Consider the following 23,629-nt stretch of genomic DNA (forward strand, 5'->3'; position numbering starts at 1 on the left):
TTTATTACACTAGCCTTATGGTTCGTAATTAATTGTGCAGATCTGAATATAAGAAGATACATAGAAAATATTGCAGTCTTTAAAAATCCTTTTCTCTACCAAGAAAATTTTAATTTTAAATTTCATTTTATTTTCAGTACTTGCTGATCATAAATAATTTTTTTTTATGTTTCCGGGAAAATGGCACTAAAATACTGCCTTGATCAATGCCCCAGAGATTTATTTTTCATTCCAATTAAAAGTCCATAGAATAATAATGGCGCAAAGTAATAGAAAATAAATTATTAACATTTTGTGCCTAAAAAGAAAATTGTTTGTTGGATAAATCCATAAAAAAATATTGTTCTGAGACAACAGAAAAGTAGATCAAAAATTAAGATAACAATAGAACGCATATTTCTTGTTTTTAAACTTTTTCTCAATCAATCAATTAAATTTTTTTGAAAATGGTGCAAAAAATCACGTTTTTATGAATTTTGAAGTTTTTTGAAGGTAGATTGTTTTTAAGCGTTCCTAAGTACATTAACAAAATAGTTGACTTTCCAACAATGTAATTAAATTTTCAACGAAATACTAGATACCTGAATTTACAATTAAAAAAATAATTTTGCAGCCAAACATGAAATAGTTGAAATTTCAATTTAAATAATTACTTTTCAACAAATAAAAAGAAATTTCAACCAGTTTAATTCAATGAAAAAAGTAATAATTTGAACAAAATAGTTGGTTCTTCAACTATTTGAATAGATGAATTTTCAATCAAATAGTTTTAAAAAATGCAATTAAAGAATTTAATCTTAAAAAAATAGTTTCTAATAAAGAGGTTCAACTTTGAATTAATTAATTTAATTATTAAGAAAACAATATTTATTTTGAATTAAGTACTTTAAATTTCAATTAAAAAAGATTTCTCATCGAAACATGTAATAGTTAATATTTTAACCCAAAACATTGTAATTTAAACTATAAACAGATGAAGTGAACCAAACATGGAATAGTTAAATTTGCATTTAAAAAAAACTACTTTTCAACAACAACAAAAAAACATTTTTCAATACATGAGTTGAGTTCTCAATTAACTAGATACATTTTTAACAAATAATATTATTTTCTTCTTAAAAAACGTATTTCCAACAAGTAGTAGTTAAATTTTCAATCCAAAAAATTAACATTTCACGTGGCAGAATAATGTTCAATGAAAAAAGATAAATTTTCAAAAAAAAGTTAATTTTTTAACAATCCGTTTAATTTTCAACCAGAAAAGATAAAATTTCAACAAAAAAATTCATGTATAAACAAATAGTTGAACTTTAAACTAAAAAAGAGAAATTTTCAACAAAATACTTTAATCATCAACTAAACAAATAAATTTTCAATCAAGAAGATTAATTTTAAACTCAAAAAGAAAAATTTCAAACGAAAAAGTAAAACAAACGTTTCAACCAAACAGGTGAATCTTAAAAACATTAATTTTTAACAAGTGGTTCAGCTTTAAACACATTAGATGAATTTTCAATAAGAAAGCTGATTCGCAAACAAACAGTTGAATTTTCAATCAAAAAAGATTACATAAGTGATGAGTTTACAAGTATTTTGTAACAAATTTTTAATTGTTTAAACAAAGATTATTTATTTAAACAATTTTTTCCGCTTCTAAATCATGAACAGTTATTGTTTTTCGGGATAAATAATACAGTTGATGAATTTCAAGAATACTATTTATTGTTGAACCTATTCGATAATTATTTTAAAAAAATTAATTTACTTAAAGATCTTTTTCTTGAAAATCTTATTAAATACTAAAATGATATTTTGTGTGAAAGACAGTTTACAACTATTTAAACAATTCATAATAACTTACTTGCGCACTTTTCGTGGGAAACGTGGAGGAAATTTCAGAGTTTTTAATTTTCTTACACTATAAAACTATATTTTTAAAACAATAATTAACTCTTTAAACAATTTTTAAGTAATTATTTTAATAAATGCAAACTGTCTTTCATCAAAAATATTATCTTAAAGTTCATTACCTACATTAAGTCGAAAAAAATATGAACTTTTACAGAATGAAAAAATTGTACTATTTAAATAATTGGTTAATTGTTTAATTGCTTAAATAATTAAACTGTTTATACCATTGCAAAATATTCTAAATAAAAAAAAATTACATTTAAAATTGATTGATTGTATCATTAATTCCAGAAAATACTAACTTCTTATAATTTGGTAGGCAAAATTAAATGAATAGAAATTGTTGAAGGAAATGATAAATATTTTAAACAGAAAATAGTATTCTAGATATTCATAAGTTGTGTCATTTATCTTGTAAAATAATAAATTTTCACGATTTACTGGAAAAAATGTTAAAAAATAATAATTATTTGAATAATTATTAATTGTTTAAACAATTAAAGACTTTCGTCTAGTTACGCCTGGACTGTCTTATCTGGACGGGGTTTTCGGGCCCTAATTGGATGCTAGCTGGCCGGTTGTGATTTTTTTCATATTTTCCAAAAAAGCCAGGATGTTCAAATGTTCCAAAAATGGAAAATGAACTAACTCAAATATGTTTTGTACGTTTCTAAAAAAAAGCCAGATTGTTTAAAAGTACAAAAAATGAACATTAAAAAAAAAAAATTTGTATCATCATCTTGTCAGCCTTTTTGCTCCCTCATCGGGCGCTGACTAGTCTGTAATAGTCAAACATTTTTCTGAGCGTCTAACCTAAATAACGTTTTACTCATTTCCTAAAAACAGCAAGGGTGTTTAAAAATACCATAAATGAACAATAAGCATAAAAAATCCTCATCACCCAGTCAGCCTTTTCGGGCTCTAATCGGGTGCTGACCAGCTCGTCAGGACTGACAAATTTTCTAAGTATCCAAATCAAAATTTTTTTCGTACTTTACAAAAAGAGCCAGGGTGTTTAAAAGAAAAAAAAATTTAATTTGTAGTATTCCTTACCAAATTAGGAAACCTGTTATTCTAACGATACGGGACATTGCCGCCTTTTGTTTGTCGATTGCGAGTCTCTTTGTTTTTAAACTGCAAGCGATATATCTATTCTGCAAATCACGATTCGTGGGTTCAAGTGAGGAGTGGCTCAATTAAATAATAAAAAAAAAAGAAGCAGAAAAAGTCCACGTGGGATCCTTTAGCTGCAAACAATCGCTACGAATGAAACCGAAAGTGGCATTGTGCAGGAAGCGGGTGAGAGCGTGTCTACTTTCCTCAGTATAGTTCAAGCTCCGCGAATGATGGAATCGCGGCTCTCGAGCTACCGACTAGAAATTCCGGAAAAGTTCAACGCGATTCAAACAACCTGTTATCAGTCACGGCTAATTATTTCTTTTAGCACGTTTTGTATGAAGATCATGCGTTTCTCCAAGAATCTCAAAAGGTCTAATTAAATGGTAAAAATGTCTCTAATTGAAATCAGAATTATTTATTCTTTTGTCTATGTGAAAGTAAAGGAAAACCCGGCAAGAATTAAATATTAATATACAGTCAAAAAAGTAACACTTCTTTAACCCAGAAAAATTAATTGTTCGAAAGGAACCATTTTGAGTCTCCAAAGGAGCCATTTTGAGTTTCGAAAGGAACTACTTTGGGTCTTCAACGAAAATCTTGCGGATTTCCCAAGGACCCCTTTTGGGTTTCCAAAGGAACCATTTTGCCTTTCCAAAAGAATCTTGTTTTGGGTCTCCAAAGGAATCCTTTTGAGTCTCGGAAGGAACTATTTTGGGTGATCAAAGAAACCCTTTTAGATTGCCAAAGGAACCTTTTTTCGTTACCAAAAAATCTTGTTTTGGGTCTCTAAAGGAACCCTTCTCAGTCTCGAAAGGAACTATTTCGGGCGCTCAAAGAAACCCTTTTGGGTTTCCAAAGGAATCTTTTTGGGTTTCCAAAGGAACCTTTTTGCGTTTCCAAAAAATCTTGTTTTGGGTCTCCGAAGGAACCCTTTTGAGTCTCGAGAGGAACTATTTTGAGTACTCAAAGAAACCCTTTTGGGTTTCCAAAGGAACCTTTTTGCGTTTCCAAAAATCTTGTTTTGGGTCTCCGAAGGAACCCTTTTGAGTCTCGAGAGGAACTATTTTGGGCACTCAAAGAAACCCTTTTGGGTTTCCAAAGGAACCTTTTTGCGTTTCTAAAAAATCTTGTTTTGGGTCTCCAAAGGAACCCTTTTGAGTCTCGGAAGGAACTATTTTGGGTACTCAAAGAAACCCTTTTGGATTTCCAAAGGAACCTTTTTACGTTTCCAAAAAATCTTGTTTGGGGTCTCCAAAGGAACCCTTTTGAGTGTCAAAAGGAACTATTTTTGGCCTTCAAAGAAACCCTTGCGGGTTTCCAAAGTAACCCTTTTGGGTTTCCAATGGAACCCTCTTGAGTTTCCAAAGGAATCTTTTTGGGTTTCCAAAGGAACCTTTTTGCGTTTCTAAAAAATCTTGTTTTGGGTCTCCGAAGGAACCCTTTTGAGTCTTGAGAGGAACTATTTTGGGTACTCAAAGAAACCCTTTTGTGTTTCCAAAGGAATCTTTTTGCGTTTCCAAAAGAACTTTGTTTTGGGTCTCCAAAGGAACCCTTTTGAGTCTCGGAAGGATCTATTTTGGGTACTCAAAGAAACCCTTTTGGGTTTCCAAAGGAACCTTTTTACGTTTCCAAAAGAATCTTGCTTTAGGTCTCCAAAGGAACCCTTTTGAGTTTCGAAAGGAACAATTTGGGTACTCAAAGAAACCCTTTTGGGTTTCCAAAGGAACCTTTTTGCGTTTCCAAAAATCTTGTTTTGGGTCTCCGAAGGAACCCTTTTGAGTCTCGAGAGGAACTATTTTGGGCACTCAAAGAAACCCTTTTGGGTTTCCAAAGGAACCTTTTTGCGTTTCTAAAAAATCTTGTTTTGGGTCTCCGAAGGAACCCTTTTGAGTCTCGAGAGGAACTATTTTGGGTACTCAAAGAAACCCTTTTGGGTTTCCAAAGGAATCTTTTTGCGTTTCCAAAAGAACTTTGATTTGGGTCTCCAAAGGAACCCTTTTGAGTCTCGGAAGGATCTATTTTGGGTACTCAAAGAAACCCTTTTGGGTTTCCAAAGGAACCTTTTTGCGTTTCCAAAAATCTTGTTTTGGGTCTCCGAAGGAACCCTTTTGAGTCTCGAGAGGAACTATTTTGGGTACTCAAAGAAACCCTTTTGGGTTTCCAAAGGAACCTTTTTGCGTTTCTAAAAAATCTTGTTTTGTGTCTCCGAAAAAACCCTTTTGAGTCTCGAGAGGAACTATTTTGAGTACTCAAAGAAACCCTTTTGGGTTTCCAAAGGAATCTTTTTGCGTTTCCAAAAGAACTTTGTTTTGGGTCTCCAAAGGAACCCTTTTGAGTCTCGGAAGGATCTATTTTGGGTACTCAAAGAAACCCTTTTGGGTTTCCAAAGGAACCTTTTTACGTTTCCAAAAGAATCTTGTTTTAGGTCTCCAAAGGAACCCTTTTGAGTTTCGAAAGGAACAATTTGGGTACTCAAAGAAACCCTTTTGGGTTTCCAAAGGAACCTTTTTGTGTTTCTAAAAGAATCTTGTTTTGGGTCTCCAAAGGAACCCTTTTGAGTGTCAAAAGGAACTATTTTTGGCCTTCAAAGAAACCCTTGCGGGTTTCCAAAGTAACCCTTTTGGGTTTCCAATGGAACCCTCTTGAGTTTCCAAAGGAAACTTTTTGAATTTCCAAATGAACCTTTTTTGGTTCTCCAAAGGAACCCTTTTGAGACTCCACAGGTTTCTATTGGCGGTCAAGTTCTAAAAAAATAACTTTTATTTAAGCCGAAAAGTTAGCCCCCCCCCCCCAGTGTTTTCTGTGGTAATTTTCCGCTTCCTTATATGAATCTATATAACAATAAGGACATGTAAAAGAACCGCATGAACTAATTTAAGCACGCATCCACACCTTCGTGCACTTGCGTTCTACTCTTCGTCTATGAAGATAAGAACGAATTGCATTGAACTCATATAGTCACGAAGTCTGTAAACTGCCGTAAAAATTCCTGCACGGTCATCGTGTCAAATAAAAGATGATTTGCATAACCATACTTGTATTAAATTTCTTTAAAATTCTGGGAAAAAATGAGACATCGTTTAGCAGAACGCTAAAAAATTCATTTTATTAATTAAAAATCCGTCTCTTAGTAGGAAATTTTTTTTTGGTTGAATATTAATTTTATATGAACTGCAAATTTATCAATACCATTTTTGATACAAAATTATCGTTTTTAGTTTACTATTTATATTGAATATTTACATTTTGGGTTAAAAATTCAAATATTTTAGAGAAAATTCCTCTTTTTGGATTAACAAATCAACTTTTTTGTGGAAATTCGTATTTTTGGGTTACAAAATGTATTATTTTGCTGCAAAATTAAACTATTTGGTTGAAAATGTACTTACTGCTTAAAAATGTAATTTTGTTTATTTTTAAATTTGGTTAAAAGTATATCTGTTTGTTAAAAATTAATTTGTTTTGGTTGAAGAATTAACTATTTTATTTAAATTTTGATTTTTTGGTATAAATTCGACTGTTTTTAATTTAAAAATAAATTTTTTTTTAAATGTAATGTTCACTATTACAATTTTATTGAAAATTCAACTATTTGTTTTAATAAAAATGTAATAGTTTTGTTGAACATTCCACTTTTTAGATAGAAAATTTAATCTCATTGTTTTAAATTTACATTATAAAACAATAATTCGTCTCCTTGTCTTGAAAATTTAACTTTTTGGTTCAAAAGCATTTGGTTGAAAATTGAACAATTTTGTTAAGCAGTTAATTTTTGAAAATTTAACCATTTGATTAAAAATTCATCTTTTTGGGTGAAAAATTGAACAATTCTTTTAAGAAGCCACTTTTTTTAACATTTAAATATTTTCTTAAAAGCTTATCTTTTTGGATAGAACATTTTCCCCTCTTGATTGCAAATTCATCTTTATTGATAGACAATTTCTTGGTTGAAATTTCATCCTGTCAGGCTGAAAATTCAATTTTCTTTTTAAAAATTTGTCTTTTTGGCTTGAAAATTCAACTTTTTGTTTAAAATGTAACTGTTTGTGATTATAGCTTAATCTTTTCTTTTTTTTTTTTTGTTGAAAACTCGACCATTTGATTGAAGATTCGTCTTTTTTTTTTAATTTGACCATTTGGATAAAGATAAATCTTTTTTTTTTTAGAATTCGACCACTTCGTTGACAATTCATTTTTGTAGATTGATTATTCATATATTTTTAAAAAATACAACTATTTTGTTTAAAATTTGTCCCTTTCGTTTGAAAGATAAAGTATTTAGTTGTAAATACAGCTATTTGGTTGAAAAAATGGTTGTGTGTTAAAAATGTACTATTTGGGTAAAAATGGTCTTTTGTATATTGAATATTAAGCGATTTTGTTAAAATCATGTATTTTTTGAAAATTCAACTGTTTGTTCAAAATTCGTTCTTTAGAAAAAAAATTTGCCCCTGGATTAAAAATTTATCATTGTTGGTAAAAAAAGTTATTCCTTAAAAATTCTTCTTTCTTGGTTGAAAGTGTAGCTGTCTTCTAAAAAATTAATCTTTTTAGCTAGAAGATTAAACTATTTGTTTAAAGATTAAAATTTTTTTAGTTGATGTTTAATCTTTTTTGTTTGAAAATTCAACTATTTGGTTGAAAAATCCTCTTTTTTGACTGCAATTTTTTGTGATTAAGCTACCTGGTAGAAAGATGGATTACTTTGTTAAAATTTAACTTTTTTGAAGATTTATCATTTTAGTAGAAAATTCATTTATTTCTTTAAGAATTCTTGTGTTTTGATGAAAAATTGGTAAATTTATACAAAATTACTTTTCGGCTTACTTTCTTTTTTAGTTTCACTTCTAATCTATGTTTTTAATTGTGTAATCTTCATTGAAGCAAGGCGAGTTATGACAATTAAAGCAAATAAGGCAGTAAAAGCAATAAAAGGCAATAAAACAGTAAAAACAAAGTCAGATTAATTCTGATAGGTTGAGGATGTGTAAAATTCATATCAGACCCTAACGTTTTTTTATCAGGTATCTCAATAAGATATGACTATGTAACATATATGTGTCCATGAGTAATTACTATTATTAAAATCTAAACCAATCTTTTGTTACTCAAAAAAAAATTATTTCTTCATTAGTTGCTTTAGTTTCAAAGGGGAGAAAGAGCACCTTGCAAATTGAAATTACCATTTTTGAAGGGCCTTTTAATTATTATTATATAAAAATGGGATGGGGCAGCCTTAGTGACCTGCTAATGTAAAAAGAAAAAACAAAGTTAATTAAATTCTTTGTAAATTTAAGAAATTATTATTTAAAAATTAAAAATCAACAGAACTTAAAATTACGTTTCACTCATTGCATACTTGCATCAGAAAAAAATGCTGGATAAAAACATTTTTTTTATTTACAAAGATATTATTTTTTACGCAGGTTTTTTTATTGAGTGCATTTTTATTTATTGAATCAGTTGTGTTCCTGCTTTTTATTCACTTATTTTTAAATAATGATAATGGATTTTGTGCACTAGCAATTTTGTAAATTAAAATTTTCAAATGAGTCATTTTATTTCAACATAATTTTTATTTCTGTATGTTTATAAACATTACTGATGAAAGAGAACATTTTAATTGTGAATGATTTTTTAGTATTGGGATATAATTCTGTTCTTAACATTTTGCTAGCACATCATAATTTGTAAACTTTTTTACACTTTCAAAGAGATAAGAAAAATGAAAATTTTATTATTATCTTTAAAGGGTACAGGTTTTATTTAAAAGAATTAATGTTAGATATCAAAACATCTCGAAAAAGAATCTGTAGTATCGGAATTTTAATAAGTTTAAAAAAAACTAAATTATAACGAAAGATATTTTAAAGTCTCAGAAGTTTTTACAAGATTAACAAATAATTAAAATCTTCAAGATATGTCAAAAAATTGGAAGCAAAATGCAGATTTTGGTTTTTAGAAAAATAAGCGTTTTAAGAATTTTGAAAAATTTAAAGAGTATGAAAAAAAACCTTATAATAAGTCTTATGAAAATTTCAAATGATTTTTTATTTTGAAAAATGAATTTTAAGAGGAAAGTAAAAAAGATTTCAAAACTTTTCTCTTAAAATTAATGTACCAAAATAAAAAATCATTTGAAATTTTCATAACTTGTCAGGTTTTTTTCTCATTCTCTTAAATTCTTTCAACATTCTTAAACAGGTTATTTTTTCAATATCCGAAATCTGCATTTTTCTTTCAATTTTTCGATGTATTTTGAAGAATTTTATTATTTTTCAATCTTGTAAAAACTTTTAAACCTTTTAAATATCTTTCGAAATAATTCAGTTATCTCAAAACTTATTAAAATCCTCCAAGATTATAAAATGGTGAAGAAAATTCGACTAAGTTGAAGAGATATTTAGCTAAAATTATTTAAAACTTGAAAAGATTTTTAAAATTCTGAAAAAGATGCTGATTTTTAAATTAAAAAAAAGTGTTTCAAGAATCTTTTCTGAAAAATCAATTTTGAGAAAAAATGGAAAAAGCTTTCAAAGATTTTGAATGATTTCCTAAAATTTCGAATAAGAATTTAGCAGATATTAAGGCGATTTTTTTCAATTTTGCAAGATTAGAAAAGTTTAAAGAAAACAAGTAAGTTTAAAATATATTTAGAAGTTTTGAAAAGATAGAAAATTAATTTGAAATTTGAAAGCATTTCAATAAATTGAAAACAAAATGTAAATTTATAAACATTTGGAATACAAAATTTTAAAGCTTTTTAAGAATTTTGAAAGGTTTAAACAAATAAGCAACTTTTCCTAACATTCCTGCGAAAATTAAAAATAATTTGTCATTTTGAAAAATTAATTCTTAAAAATGTTACTTTTTGGTTGAAAATGAATCAGTTTTCTTTGATGATTTAATTATTTCGATAAAAACCACGTATTTTTGGAGAAGTTCGACTGATTTTTATTTTAAATTAAAATTTTTTTTCTTGATAATTCAACTATTTCAAAAATCTTTAATCAATCAAATTGATCTTCAGATTGAAAATCAATCTGTTTTGGTTAAGAATTTAAATGTTTTCTTGCAAAGTCGTTCTTTTTATGAACGCAACTGTTACTGATTAAAAATATTTTTTTATTAAAGAATCAACTATTCCATTTTAGTTGAAGATTCAGCTCTTTGGTTAAACATGTTACTATTTAATTAAAAATTCGTCTTTTTCATTAAAAAATTAATCTTCTTGGCAGAAACTTTTTTGTCGAAAATTCGTCACTTTTGATAGAAAATTTATCTTCTTTAGTTAAAAATTCAACTGGTTGTTTAAAAATTCGTCTTTTTTGTTACGAAATTAATCTTCTTAAAATCTAATTTTAAATTAAAAGCTTTTTGGTTAAAAATGAGACTTTTTGATGAATGATTAATTTTTTCTTGGCATTTTGATTTAACGTATGTGAAATCTTCCAAAATATTTAATCAATCGTGCATTATTCTTCCTGGTTGGAAGCTAATTTGTTTTGATTGCGGATTTAACTATTTTCTTGAAAATTTATTTCTTTATGAATTCAGCTGTTTCTGATTTAAAATAAAATATTTTTTGATTAAAGTATGAACTATTACATTTTTCGTTGAGGATGTATATTTTTTCGTTGATAAATTAAATCGTTTTTGGTTGAAAATTCAACTACATGGTTAACAGTTATACTAAATTTTTGAAAATTAAGTTTTGTTGTTGAAGATTTACCATTCTAGTGGAAAATGAATGTCTTTGTTTGTAAACCTAACTACTTCGTCCAAAATTTGTATTTTTTGTTAAAAAATTCATCTTGGCAGAAACTTTTTAAATTGAAAGCTTTTTTTTAAATTCATAATTTTTGTTGAAGAATTATTTTTAGTTTGATATTTTTATTTGATGTATCTGCAATCTTCTGGATTGAAGATTAAATTTGTTTGTATTGAAAAATTAAATGGTATGTTAAAAAATTGCATTAATTCAGCTGTTTTTTATTTATAATAAAAATATTTTTTCTTAAAATATCAACTGATACATTTTTCGTTGAAGATTCATCATTTTAGTAGAAAACTCGTCTTTTTGTTAGAAAATTGGTGTTTGTAGAAATAATTTTGTATAAAATTCATCTCATTGGTACAAATTAAATCAGTTTTATCTTAAAATGCAACTGTTTGGTTGGATTTTCCAGTTTATGATTTTTTAAAAAAGATTTGCTCATTCTCACTTTTTTTTGTAAATTCATTCATCTACAATTTTATTCAAATAAGTGGATCGCATGGAAGTCATCGTTTGAATTTATATATAATAGAAAGCCTTGAGAAAAATCATCAGAGTAGCATTGAAATTTGAATGGCCACTTAAGTTGCATTTTAGGTGCGGAAGAGAGGTATTGTATTATTACGAATCAGCTGCATATACACAATGTATTATCATATTCCTATTGTTCACATTACGTCGTTTTATCTTTAGTTCCAGCAGATATAATCTGAAGAAAATTATCTCTGACCAACGTGTCATCAAAGCAGGTGCATGCTATATTTGCAAATTGTTACTTTTCAACAGAATTTTCTTACAATAAATAAACTTTAAAATAATAATAACTTATAGGCAATGTTGTAAATAATAATCAATAATAATCTTAAGGGGCAGAGCGAGAGACGGTTGCGACTCTCGCCTCGGAAGGGCCGCAGTGCGCGAGTACTCAGTCGAGTATATTGCGCAATATTATGCAGTCTAATTGGATACGGTTCAGACGGCCCTAACTGTTTGCGTTTCGAAGGTACCGATTTAGTTACAAGCCCAGTGCGAATTAACCCCTGAAATTGTTATTATATGGGACTTGGAGTGTACTTATATAAATTGAAATCATTTAAATTTTTATATTGCAGACTTAACAGCATAAAATGATACTAAAACAGGACAAATAGAGTGATTTTTCAAAAAGTTAGGGGAATAATAGAATAATTCTTTTAAATAAAATTAATCTCCGTAGCATATAAAATTCAATATGAAACGCTTTGAATTCATAATTTTGCTCTTAAAAAATATTGCAATTTCAAATAAATAAATTTTAAACTAAAAAGATTCATTTCCAACTAAAAAAACACGAATTTTTGACCAATTAGGTAGATTCTTAACCAACTAATTGAATTTTCTACTACAAAAATATAAATTTTTAAACAAAAATAAAATTAAAAAATGTTTCGTTAAAACAATTATTTTTCCGAAAATAAAAAAGTTAAATTCTCAAACAAAGAAATGAATTTTCAACTAAAATTTTGAATCTGCAACAAAAAAATAAAAAGTTTCAACAAAGTAGTTCAACTTTCAAACATATAGTTTAATTTTTAACCAAAAGGTATGAATTTTTAAACAAATATACGATATTTTAACCAAATAGTTTAATTTTTAGTTGAATTCTCAACTAGAAACATTAATTTGCAACGAAGAAGATACATTTTCAATAAAATACATGAAATTTCAAATAAATAGTTGAATTTTCAACTCGAAGATTAACCATTTTCTATGAAAAAACGCGAATTATCGACAAAATAAATTAATTCCTAACCAAATAGTTAAATTTTTTACTAAAAAAAAAAAAATTTTAACCAAAAATGGAATAAATAAATTTTCAGTTAAAACCCACGATTTTGAAAAAATAAAAAAGTAGTTCAATTTTTAAACAACCAGATCAATTTTCAAATCAAATAGATCAATTTTCTATAAAGAGACTGATTGAAACCAATTTTCAAACACTTTCAAACCAAAATGTCAATTTTCTACTTGATACACAAATTGGCGACAAAATAACTGAATTCTTAATCAAATAGTTGAATTTTATACTAAAAATGATCAATTTTCAACCAAAAATTCGTGTAACTGCAACATTAAAAATTTTTTAAATTAAACATTTCCAAGATTTAAAAAATATAAAACTACGATATCATTTTCAATTGTTTAAAACGAGAAAAGAATCAATAAATTTGTACATTTTCTTCATACCGAATATTTTTTTAATTAAAAGTTTTATTAATTTTTGTTTTAGATAATGACTGTTTAGTTATTATTTATACATGAAAGTAGGGTATTTAATATTTTTTTACATTGTCTTAAAATTAATTTTAAAAAATAAAGCATTTAAAATTTTCCCTGGAATCTTAAGAAAATTTGTTTATGATCGTGAAGCTTTATATACGTTATCCTTAAAAAGTTTAAAAAGTTTATTTCGAATCTTAAAAAATAAACATTTTATTTTAATTTTTTTTAATTTTTTCAAATTTTACATTATTTTTTCAAAACTTTTAAATAGCTTTTGAAAATATTCGAATTCAAGTCTTTAAAAATGTTAAATTATCTTTTATATTTTTTTCAAACCTTTCAAAGATATTTTTAAATTATTCGCATCCTTTGCGTAAATCGAGCAAAAAACATTAGATTTTGAATACTTAATAAATAGACATTTTTTGAAATCTTTTTAATATTTTTAATTATTTTTGATATTTTTGAAATTTTAAATATATTTTTAAATTTTTCGAATTCTTCATAATTTTTTTTTTCAATTCTGCAAAATTAAAAAAATTTTCTTAAAATCGACTACATTCTTTTTTGCCATTTGTAGGAATCTTTTTAAATCTTTTTCAATAATCTCATTAAAAAACCTTTTAAATTAACCCAGGAATCTTAGGAAAATTTATTTATTATCTTAAAACCTTTCAAATTCATTAAAAACCTACACATTTTTTAAAAATAAATATTTTTACGTTTTCTGAAATCTTTAAAAAAAATTTAATTATTTTTAATATTTTATCATCACTTTTAAATATCTTTTAAAATTATTCGAATACTTCCTAATTTTTATTTCAATGCTGCAAAGTTAAAAAAATTGAATTAAAATATTTCAGATTTTGTTTTGACAATTTTGGAAATATTTTGAAACCTTTTTAAATATTCTCTTAAAAATAATTTTTTAAAATAAATAAAATTTTAAAGCATTTCGTGAATTTGAAGAAAAATTATTATCTTTAAACTTTTTAAATTCATTAAAAAGTTTGAAAAATCTGCATTTTGTTTTAAATTTTGTTCACATTTAAAATTTTCGAGTTTCGTTCTATTGTTTTATGTACATATTCAGTGTCACTGTATCACACACTTGTCGAATCAGATAAAAAAAAACGTTGCATAATCTTTTTCTAAAAATATCATATTTCACTGTAAATAGAGTATTTTTCTACAAATATAACAATTAGTTCCCTCTTCCTTAAACTGAACACACATTCAAATTTTCTACAGTACTTTATTTGGACCTCAAAATTATGGAAAATGACAATAATGCTCGTGACGTTAAGTGTCAGTAAGTTTGAACATTTTTGAAAAACAATGATTTTAGTCAAACAGTTGTCATTTGTTCGGTGTCACTTTTGAAGACGGAAATTATGGTAGAGAAATTTAAGATATAAAGGGTGGAAAAGAATTGAAAAAATAAATAAAAATGAAGAGAAAAATGCCAACCTGTTAACCGGATGAAGGAGAAACTGAACCAAACAAAACTGAACAGAACCGAACGACACACAGAGCGCGCAGAGCCGCGTCCCGCACTTGACTGAAGTCGACAGGCGCTTTTTCGGTTCGCATAAACTCGAGAAACTTCGTTTGTTATCGGCATTGCCACGCGGACGACCGAACGGACTATCACCTGGCAAATCGCGCGATCAACTTGATCTTTTATTGAAAAGATCACCTGCCTTTTTTCCATTTTGTTGTTTATTTTTTAAGTCACATTTATTATTGATTTGGGTCAATTACTTTTTTGAAATAATATTTAAAAAATGCAATTTTGAAAGAAATTTAACAAAAAATTAAATTTTTTAAAGAAATTAAAAAAAAATTGAATTTGTATGATACTAAGGGAGCGCACACATAATATGTAACGTTATTTTTTATATTTTTGCCCCCCCCCCCCCACATGTAACATACCTAATATTTTGATGTAACACTAAATGCTTTTACATTTTTTTTTAGTCACACAAATATTGAAATTATTATCAGTTTGTTTTTAAACTTAAATAAATAGGATTCATCATAAAATCAGAAATGTTTTTTGAATCTTACAGATGTGTTAAAGAAGAATCTAGAAGATAAAAAATTTATTTCGTCATTTTAGAGGATGTTACCAAATATTAGGAAATATTTTAACCTTTTAAAAGATATTTAGGACTTCTACAAGTTTTGAAGAAATAAAAAAATATTTGATAAATTTTCGGAAATGCTTCTAAGCTTTAAAATATTTTTAATCTATTCAAAACCTCTTAACCTCCTAAAACTATTTTTAGGTGATTCAAATTTTTCTTAAAATTTGGTTAATTAATTAAAAATGTACAAGAATTGCCTTAAAATCTTTCAAAATTTCCTAGGGGGCTTAGGAAAGATGGTTTATTCACTTGAAATCCTTTAAAAATTATTTAAAACTTGTAAAATTTTGGCTTGAAATCATTTTTAAAATTTGCATTTCTGAAAATCTTTTGCAATTTAAAATTCTTTTTCAAACTTTTCAAATCTTCTAAATATTTATTTTATTTTTTAATCTTGCCAAATTGAAACATTCAGCTTTAAAATCTTCTACTTCTTTCGAAATTCAAGGAAATATTTTCAAAGTTTTGAAAATCTTTTTCAATTTTCGCTTAAAGTTCATTCTTCAAAACAAAAAATCATAAAAATTTTCCCATAAATCTTAAAAAAATTCTTTTTTTAATCGTTTCAATATTTTTAAACCTTCTAATGTTTTAAGATTGTTCAAATCTTTCATGATTTTTTTTTAAATTCTGAAAAATTAAAAAATTGTCTTTAAATCTTTCAGACAGCCATTGAATATAAATAAAAGATTATTTTTTAAAAACTACCCACATAAGTCTTTTTATAGATCTTCAAAAGAAACCGATAAGTGAAAAAATTAGTTTTTCGAGTTTTTTGGGCTTATTATGATTTTGCTGCGTTTCTTTAACGCAAACTGTTTCTAATATTTAAAATATTATTTTATACTAATAATTACATATTAAAATGAATTTTTTAAATAATTAATTATTATTTTGATCAATTTTCTCTCAAAATAGAGATAGAAAGTCGCGTTTTCCCCCAAAAAATTTCAACTTTTTGACCATTTTTCACTTTTCAACAAAAAATGAAATAGTTAAATTTTCAAGTAATATTAGTTTGAAGAAACGAATTTTCAACAAAATAAAAATGTGTAACAAATGAGATGAATTTTTAAACATGTAAATTAATTTTCTGCAAGAAAGACGAGTTTTCATTTAAATTCATGAATATTCAACCCAAAAGTTGAATGTTTAACCAAAAAAGATAGATTTTTAACGAGAAATGTAACAGTTGATATTTTAACCAAAAAATATTTAAATTTTGTTTAAAAAATTTTTTTAGTTTAAACAAAAAATAAGAATTTTCAGCCAGAAGAATGAATTTTCAATCAATGAGAGTAATATTGTACCCAAAAATTCAATCTTTAACCAAATATATTATTCTTGAACTAATAAAGATAAATTTTCAATAAAATATTTAAATCTTTTGATAAAAAATATAAATTTTAAACCAAAAAAATAGAATAGTTAAATTTTCATTTCAAAACATTAATTTTCTACAAAAATAAGTGAATTTGAAATAAAATAGTTCAATTTTAAGTGCAAAATTTAATTTTTAACAAAACAAAGCTTGAACGAAATACTTAACATTTGAGAAAGAGATGAACTTTTAACCAAGAAAATTAATTTTCTACCAAAAAACTAATTCTTACAAAAAAAATTTTTTAATTAAAATGATGAACCATCAATCAAAAAGAAGAATTTTCATCCAAATAGTTGTATTTTTAACTAGAAAAGATATTTTCTTACCAAAAAATGGAATAGTTGAATTATTATCAGTGAAACATTGATTTCTAGAAAACAATAAAAAGTATTTTCAACAAAATAGTTAAATAGTTAATTTTGCATTAAAAAAAATGAATTAAAAACTTGTTGAACAAAATTGCTCAATTTCAAAATTAAAATTTGAATTTTCAACTAAAAATATAAATATAAGTGCTTTTTATTTATAATTGTTTAAGTTCTTAAAAAAATAATTTAAAAATTCTTTAAATTTAAAATGTAAACTTTAAAATGAAGACTTAAAATTAAAATTATTTTAATTAAGCGATTTTTGAATTACGCCTTGTTTCTGGTCTCAAACCCGGATTTTTCCTTTAGAAAATAAACAGTTAACAAAATACGAATCTGAAAAGAAAAACCATTCTTGAGAGTTGTGACGATACCACTTAAAAGTCATGGCTTACAGTTACCGTTACTTTTTAAAAATTTGTAACACTTTACTTTTAACGAATCCTTTTAAGAACAACAGCTACAAAAAAGGAGAAATGTGTTACAGTTACTTTTTTTTAAATAAAAAGAACAAATGGCTCCCATAAAAATTGAATCTTTTGGTGTCAAAATGTTTCCAGATTTATTGATCAATTTTAAAACTATATTTATGGGTCTCTTAAGCTCAATTTTGCACAAATATTTTTATATTATCTAAATAATTTGATGATTTTTGTCTACTGGTTTAAAATCAGCATTTTTGTTAATATTGATTTTTTTTTAATTGTGAAAAAATGTATTTCAAGCTCCACTGGGATCCGAACCCAGGTCTTTCAGATTGCCAGTCTAATGCTCTTACCGTATTTTTGGTTGAAATACAAAATTTTAAAAAATTCTTTTAATCTTTTTTTGGTTGAAATATCAACTGCTACATTTATTGTCAAGAATTTATATTTTTTGGTTAAAAATTCAACCATTTGGTTGAATATTCACGTATTTAATAAAAACTCATCTTTTTGGCAGAAAATTAATTCACATGTTAAAAATTATTCTTATTTGCTGACAATTTTTATTTTTTCGAAAATTCCTTTTTCAAACGACTTTTTAACTAAACATTCAATTGTTACAGTTTTTTTGAAAAGTGGATGAAAAGTTAAAAATTTCAGAAAAACGGAATTTCTAGCATTATTAAAAAATTACCATTATTAACAATGAACGCATTTCGAGTAAAAAATTAATCCTTGTCGTTGAAAATTCATGTTTTTGGTTGAAAATTCAAATAATTGATTAAAAGTATAACTCTTTGGTTAAACATTTTTTTTTGATGAAGATTCATAATTTTAGTTAAAAAATCATCTCTCCGGTGGAAAATTTTATTATTTTATTAAAAATATGTTCTTTTGAAATTTATTTTAGAATTGAAATGACAGCTATTCCATTTTTGGTTAAAAAATGATCTTTTTAAGTTTAAAATTGAACTATTTTCTTATATATACCTTTATTTTGAAATCAATTTTTTTACTGAAAATTTAACTGTTTCATTTTTGGTTAAAAGTTTATATTTTTTAGTTAAAAATGAAACTATTTGGATAAAAAATCGTCTATTTTTTAAATTTGAAACCTTTGGATGTAACATTAATCTACCTATTTGAAAATTCATCTTTTTGGTTAAGAATTAAATTTGTACACCAATATTATTAAGCCAATAAAATTAAATAACATCTTTTTCGTAGAATTAAACTTTAAAATTTCATTTTAAACCATCTAGTTTTTAATTTTTGAATCAGATCTTTTGCAAAGAAAATATCAAATAAGAATAAGCACTTACCTATTTATTAAAATTTAAAGTTTAAAATTTAAAGTTTGTCTAAAATTCATGTCTTTTTTTAAAATCAGATTGTTTTGGGTAGAAAATGATTTTTCTTTGTTCAAAATTCATCTGTCGGGGAAAATTTAAGCATTTTGTAAATTTTTAAAAAATAAACATTAATTTTTTCACTGAAAATCGAATTATTCCATTCTTGGATAATTTATATTTTTTAGTTGAAAATTTAATTTTATTGTTAGAAAAAGGAACAATTTTGTTTCATTTTTTTATTGGTTGAACATTAATTTTTTCATTGAAATTTTGCTGAAGATTTGTCTTTTGGGTAGAAAATTTACGTTTTTACTGGAAATCCTAAATACTTGGTTAAAAGTTGAACTCTTTTGATAAAAATTCATTTTTTGTGGTTGAAGATTCATCATTTTAGTTAAAAATTAATTTCTTTGGTTGAAAATTTAAGTATTTTGTTGAAAATACGTTTTTAAAATTTTATTTTTAAACTTAAAATTTAATTATTCCATTTTTGGATGAAAATTTATCTTTTTTAGTTAAAAATTCAAATCTTTGGTTGAAAATTCGTCTTTTTCGTTTAATTTAAAAGCATTCGACATAAAATTAATCTGTTTTGGTTGACAATTAATTTTTTTTAACTGAAATTTTAACTATTTTAATTAAAAATTCATCAGCTTTATTAAAAATGTCATCTGTTTGGTTGAAAATTTCAGTATTTTGTTAAAATATATTTTTTTAAATCAATATTTAAACTGAAAATCTGACTATTACATTTTTGGTTAAAAATATATGTCTTTTAGTTGGAACTGTTTTTGATGCAGAATTAATCTTCGTGGTTGAAAATACATCTGTCGTTGAAAATTTAAGCATTTTGTAATATTTTTTTTATTAAGTATTCATTTTGTCACTGAAAATTGAATTATTCCATTTTTGGAAAATTTATATTTTTAGTTTAAAATACAATTTTTATTGGTTAAAAATGGAACTATTTTCTTTCAAATTTTTTGATTTTCGATTAAACATTAATTTTTTTTCACTGAAATTTGGCTTTAGATTCGTCTTATGGGTAAAAAATTTACACTATTTTCTTAAAAATACGTTTTTTTCAATCAGTTCTTTAACTGAAAATTTAACTATTCCATTTTTTGTTTGAAATTTCATTTTTTTGGTTGAAAATGGAACAATTAGGTTGAAAATTCGACTTTTTTGGTTGACATCTAATTTTTAAAATGAAATTTTAACTATTTTAATTAAAAATTCATCAGTTTTAATAAAAACCTTATCTCTTTGGTTGAAAATTTCAGTATTTTGTTGAAAATACGTTTTTTTTAAATCAATATTAAACTGAAAATTTAACTATTACATTTTTGGTTGAAAATTGATCTATTTTATTTGAAAATGGAACAATTAGGTTGTAAAGTCGCCTTTTTGGTTTAATTTATATGTATTCGATATAAAATGAATTTTCTTGGTTGAAAATTAAACTATTTTGGTTGACGATTAATTTTTCAAACTGAAATTTTAACTATTTTAATTAGAAATTCATCAGATTTGTTAACAATTGAACATTTATTATTTATAGACGAAATCTGAGTAGCCTAATATAAAACAAAATGTACATTTTCGCAGATTTTTAACAAAAAATTAAGATCCTTTTCAAGAATTGTGAAAGGCCTCAGAAGAATAAAAACATTTTCTTAAGATTCCTAGGAAAATTAAAAATAATTTTTCATTTTGAAAAATTATTTTAAGAGAATATTTAAAAAGGTTTTCAAAGATTTAAACACAGTTTTCAAAAAAGATTCGAGATTTTAAGAAAACTTTCTACAATTTGCATAATAATTTTTTTATAACTCCTAACTATCTCTTAAATTTACTCAATTTTTTTCTACAAATGTTAATTTGTAAATTATACATCAACATTTAAAATTTTCACTTACAAATTAAGCATTTTTCAAATACAACAATTAAAATTGTAACGTTCAAAGTTTAAAGGCTCTTGGAAATTTTAACGACTCCAGGTTTTTGTATGTCAAACAATTCAGTTAAAGATTATTTACTCTTAAAAATTTGGTTTCCATTTAATCGTCTAAAATAAAAATTCAAATATTGCTAAATATTCTATAATTAATCTTTTTTTTAAATTAAAAATTTCATATTAAATGGAGTAAAAATGGAATATTTTCGACTGAAGCAATATTTAAAAAAATGTTTTTTAATCCTTTAATTAAGAATATATTATTATGAAGTTATTTTTAAGTTTAAAATAGTTCATAAACTTGAGACACATGTTCACATTTGTTTAATGACTGACTTTTAAATTAAAAACGTTTAAGTTTTAACGTTAAAATATGAAAATTCTTAAATTTTGAACTGATTTATAATCGTTTTTGTTCAATTTTTATTACTTAAAGTACAGATAAATTAAAAAAAATTTATTGAATAAAAATGTTTTCTATCCAAAATTTTCAACATCAAAGGCTTTTATTTTTTGCTTGTTCAAGTCTAAGAAAGCATTTAAAAATTCTTCAACTTAAAAATGTAAGTTTAAAAATAAAAATTTTTTAAGTAAAAAAAATGTTGAATTACGCATTGTGATCTAAATAACAAGTGCAATCGAACGTGGACAGATGTTTCTTCTACAAATTTGTAAAATTCCCCGTAAAAAAATTCACTTTTATTTCCCGATTTCAAAAAATTCCCGGTTTCCCGGTTCAGCGGCCACCCTAAAAAAAGAATGAGCACTTACCTATTTATTTAAGGGGGGTTTCTACTTTGTTGGGCCAAAATCAGGCTGTTTTTTGGGAATTTTTTTTGAGGAAGGTATAAAAGATATTAGGCTTAAATTTTCCACAATTGTTTGTCCATGTTTATTGTAGTAATACAAAATTTGTTGGGTCGTTATATAAAAAGGGGGGTAGAAAAAATCTTAAAACAAAAAATCAAAATATTTTCTTAATCTATACACTATAGCGCACGAAGTAAATTATAATGAAGAAAAAATTGAGAAAGTTATGAGATTTTGAAAAAAATTGATTTTTTCACGTTTTTTTGCTACTAATTATTTTTTAAAACAATTTTCAATATTTTGTAATGATTGTAGTCTACTTTCTGCGGACACCTTCTGAGAACATGTCAAAAAAGTTGAATAGCGATTGCTGAATTTTTGCGCCTTGTGGGACTTCCACCAACACGAAAAACGTGGTTTTGAGAAAAACGCGTTTAAAGTTTTTTATAAAAAACGCAAAAAATTATATTGCCATCAAATTTGCAAAATGTATTTGTTTAAACAATTTTGATAAAAAATTTGTTGAAACAAATTACAACTTTTCAATGATGCATATGCTTTCCATAGCTTTCGATATCACTGATTTCAAATCTGGTACTATTATTGCAATAAAAAATTATTTAAGCAATTTATTTAATAAAAATTATTGCAAAATGACTTTTTTTAAAGATCCATATGATTTTCATAGTTAAAGCGGTCAGAAATCTCGAATTTGACATCAGATTTACAACAATCATTTGTTTAAACAAAATTCAGGAAATGTGAACAATTTTTATAAACAATTTTTTAAAACAAATTACAATTTTTTAATGATGCATATGCTTCCATAGCTTTCGATATCACTGATTTCAAATCTGGTACTAATTTGCAATAAAAAATTATTCAAACAATTTTTTTAATAAAAACTATTGCAAAATTACTTTTTTCCAAGATTCATATGATTTTCACAGTTCAAGCGGTTAGCAATCACGAATTTGATACCAGATTTACAACAATCATTTGTTTAAATAAAGTTCAGAAAATGAGAGTACTTACGCCTAGTCAGCTATATCAGGTCCATACAAGCCACCTTCCTCATTCACATGAAAAACAAGCCTAAAATCGGAACCAACGCGTTTGATACCGCTCCATTCAACGGTCCATAAACTTTCGAAATTTTTGATATTTTGACTGGAAATTTTCCAGGTTTATTTTTGAAACATATATCTATTCGAAAATGCAGAAAGAAAAAAAAACAATTTTTTTGAACCAACAAAGTAGGAACCCCCCTTAAGTTCAAAGTTAAAAAACTAAAAATATTTAAATAAAGAATTAAAAAAATAAACTTGTTAAATATAAATTATCAATATTTTTATACAAAAATTTAACTGATTAGTTTTATACATTTTTTGCATACACACACACAAATTACTCCTATCTGTCTAAATTTGATTTAATAAATTATCAAATAAAAAAAAAAGATAAAATCATATTAAAAATTTATATTTGAAAATCAATTTATTTCTATCAATCAATGAAATACATATTTCTGCAGATATTTTCGTTGAATTGAACAAATATTACATGGGATTCCGTAGTAAATATATATATAGTTAATTCTAATTTTAGTAAAATTGTATTAATTATAATATAATAATAATTATTATTATAAACAAGTTCGATGAGAGAGTGAACACAATTAATTTTAATAACAATTTATTAATTATAATTTAAAAAGTATTCATTATCAATTAATTGTTATTAGGAAAAAATACCTCAGTGAACACTCTTAATTTCAATAACAATTTATAAATAATAATATAATCATTATTATCGGAAAAAAATTCCATGAGTGTGGACACTTAATTTGGAAAAATCGGGATAAAATGGACACACCTTTAATTTAATATTTCTGATTAAATAAATAAATAAATTAATTCTTTGAATTAAATTCTTGATTAAAGATGTTCATTTTGTCCTAATTTTATATACAGATTGACTTGTCACTGGCAAAATTAAATATTAGAGCGCAAAAAGTATTGGAATTGATTATTAATAATATTAATTTTTATTAATTTCTGAAATTATTTTTAATAATTTTTTTCATTTAATGAAAAAAATTTTTGATGTGAAGA

At 25.1% G+C, this 23,629-nt stretch overlaps 1 protein-coding gene across 2 annotated transcripts in view; it reads right to left on the bottom strand.

The window, feature by feature from the left end:
- The window catches only part of LOC117181638 (myosin heavy chain 95F), a 110,314-nt gene extending 95,683 nt beyond the window's left edge, over window positions 1–14,631 (bottom strand). For both annotated transcript variants that reach the window (XM_033374531.1, XM_033374530.1), the window contains exon 1: window positions 14,540–14,631. The gene's annotated coding sequence lies outside the window, so the exon portion shown is untranslated. The remainder of the gene's footprint in view (window positions 1–14,539) is intronic.
- Window positions 14,632–23,629: the final 8,998 nt, after the last annotated feature.

This window comes from Belonocnema kinseyi, chromosome 10 (assembly GCF_010883055.1).
Source record: "Belonocnema kinseyi isolate 2016_QV_RU_SX_M_011 chromosome 10, B_treatae_v1, whole genome shotgun sequence".
NCBI classification, from domain to species: Eukaryota; Metazoa; Arthropoda; class Insecta; order Hymenoptera; family Cynipidae; genus Belonocnema; species Belonocnema kinseyi.